The sequence below is a fragment of the Meleagris gallopavo genome, chromosome 6, assembly GCF_000146605.3.
Source record: "Meleagris gallopavo isolate NT-WF06-2002-E0010 breed Aviagen turkey brand Nicholas breeding stock chromosome 6, Turkey_5.1, whole genome shotgun sequence".
NCBI classification, from domain to species: domain Eukaryota; kingdom Metazoa; phylum Chordata; class Aves; order Galliformes; family Phasianidae; genus Meleagris; species Meleagris gallopavo.
The window spans coordinates 9,872,091-9,875,247 of record NC_015016.2 but is presented as its reverse complement, the minus strand read 5'-3'; positions in this window follow the sequence as shown (position 1 = coordinate 9,875,247).

The window sequence follows — 3,157 nt, the reverse complement described above, 5'->3', positions numbered from 1 at the left end:
AGGGACCTCCCCTGTTATCCAAGACCTCTCAAAAATGATGGAGAGCGGTTCGGCAATATTCATGCTGTTGTTGAGACAATAGAAAAGTCTCCTGACGAGGAGCAGAGAGCTCCTCAGATGACAGGACTTTCCCCTCCTCAGAATACAAGTCCACCAAAGGAGCCGACATTCCGCAATTTGAATTTTGCATTTTCTTCACATTCTGCTCATGACCTCCTCCTCCCACAGCCCTTCAGCTGCCGGCCTCCCCATCCCTCACAAGCCCTTTCTTTTCACATCTTTCATTCCTGGCTGCACAGATCCATATTTCTCCCACACCAGCACTGTCCTTGTCAATCACATGAATGCTGACTGGCTTTCTTACTGAAGGAAACCTAAAAATGCTGGCTGGTTATGTCACTCCTTGTTCTACAAATTCCTTTTTTTTTTTTTTAAATCTTTCATTGATTCATTTCAACGTGAATGCTCCTACAGAATTTTATCCTGGCTAATAATTTAACAAAAGCCCATGAGATATAACTGTGGATTGGAACTTGACATTTCAGGCTTTACTTTCTTGTAGTTTTTCCAGCATTTACATTTGCCACACAAACACTGTGTTATGACAAGACAACATTTGTGTGACGGTGGGATGAAGGAAATAATATTAACAAAAAAACTTCCTATTTTCTTTCTAGTTTCTTTTTTGTTTGTTTGTTTTTAATACTTTCTTCTTGCCCCGGTGTTGTTAGAGAGCCATGACTACCTGAACATCCCCACCATTTCTTTAAATAAAGTGAAGTGCATCCAGGAGCACCTTTAGTAGAGGTGATGGTGGGAGATTTAATGTGTGTAATTTGCTATAGAACCTCATATTTGCTGTGAATCATAGCTATTAAGGTACTGTCAGAAACCCAGGAATAGTGGTCCTAAAGAGACCTGCATATTACTCCTGGGGGAAGGTATCATCACAGTATAATTTGTGAAGAATTGCTACATCTTCCCTTTATTGTATTGCCCCCATATATGCACACATACATGCACACATATACCTGCCTGAAATGCATATATATATGGCTACATATATACGTACACACACTTCTGTAGATGTGTTTGTATACTTACAGTTACGCAATTACAAAACAGTCATTGGCTTTAGAAATTACTTCACAGATTTCCAGGGAAAATAATTTGGCAAGCGATATGCTGGACTATTATTGTTCATTGAATTGTGCAAAATGAGCAATAGGAAGAAAGAACTGCAAATAAACAGTAGGAAAAAAAAAAAAGTTGTGAATTGCTGTTGTGCAGTACTTGATAAAACTCAGGAACACTTCTCTAGCACTTTTCATTTTCCCAACTTTCAGAAAGGTAATTAATAAATAAAGGTAAATAATTAATCTTCGCAACATTCCTACATAGTAAGTGCTATTCACAATAATACTTTAATTAGCAGATTTCCAAACAGCTCCAAAGAAGAGAAAACACCCATGCTGCACATGGAGAGCAGTCTCAAGCCCTCACATGAAGCCCTTGTTCTGTGACCACCCTCTCCATGTGCTCCACGTGCTCCAGGAGGCTGGAACTCCCAAGAGACATCTTGTCATGATGTAAGCTAAATTCCAGCATGAGCAGCAAGACGTGCCACAATAAGGTCACTCAACATCTCAATTAACCATAACAGTCTGCAGGTGACCCACAAGGTGGTGGAATCACAGTTAATAAGGTCAGCTCCCACGAGTGATGTGGTGAGTGCGGAAAATAAGGCTCAGCTGAAAAGCAGGCGCTGTAAGAAAGCTCATGGCGAGGTCGTACACATAGGAAACAAAAATGTAGGTCAAAGCTATGGATTGGTACTTGGAAAAGAATGAGTTAGAAAATGATTGTGAAAGCCTGATGAGTTAATTAAGAGCACATGAACTCCCAACATGATGCAGCAGCCAAAAAATCCCCACCAAAACCACGGTGTCTGGTATAAACAACATTACTTCCTCTGAGAGCAACAGTACTAAGGACATCACTGGAGAACTGGCTTCTCTCTTCTCATTTCCATTTGTTAAAAGAATATTGGTAAATGTAAAAGGGGTCAGAAAAAGTCTATAATAATTATTTAAGGCCTGGACAACTTCTTCCAAAGAGAAATCAAGGCAGTTTAATTCCAATAAAGGGAAGAGACAACAAATACTTGTATAGAAATACACCTGGCTATCAAAGACTTTAAGCTAATAGGAAATGGGTGAGAAGCTGAAAGCTACAAATTCAGCCAAAAAGGAGAGATAACTAGCGATTTCTAGTTGCAGATTCTCTCCAACTGGACATTTTAAAGCATTAACATGTAATTCTTAATGGGATGTAATTTATCTCTGGAAAAAGCTGCTGAGGATGGAAGTACTAGATGAAATCGTGATGCAGCACAGAACATCTGAGCAGATCATTATAATGTCATACTGGGGCATTTCCAACTCATGCAGGGTTTCAGGTTGTCTGGTTGTCTAAACTGTACATACATTAGCTCTCATTCAGTCTTATTCTGAAAAGAAATAAGCAGTTTCTCGACCAAGAAAACTCAAATGTAGACTAGAAAGAACTAAGATCCTATTCCTGGTGTATATGTCCTGCTCAAAGTAACTCCTCTTGGCCTTTCCTAGCTACCATATGCCATTCAATGCAAGTTGCATACTACCCCAGGCCTCTTCCTTACCACGTAAGCACTGTGCTATAATCTACGTGTTTCACAGTCAGAGATACACTCAGAAAGCCACATCTGGCTGACTGGGAAGCAGCTGTTTCTGTGGTCAACATCTGCAACAACCATGCTTGCACCTACAAGATTTGCTGGCAGCAATATGAGGAAATAGCAGATGTATAAAGCACAGGCAGGTCCTTAAGACCAAGCAGTACTGGTTTGCATTAAAGAAGCTGGAAGTTGTATGTAAACATGGAAAGGTCAAAAGCAGTGCTTGGCTGCGGAGAGAAGTGTCCAATGTGCCAAGCTGTTGTATCCTCCACCCTGTCTTGTGTCTCACAGCTACTGCCAAGTGAGGATGGGTTTGCCATAAGCCACAGGATGATTTCTATGCTCTGGATACAGGAAATGAGGCTTTTTGGAAGATCCAGCCACAGAGTGGGCAGATATTTGGAAGCTGAGGCTTCCATGGCCGCACTAACTACAAGATAG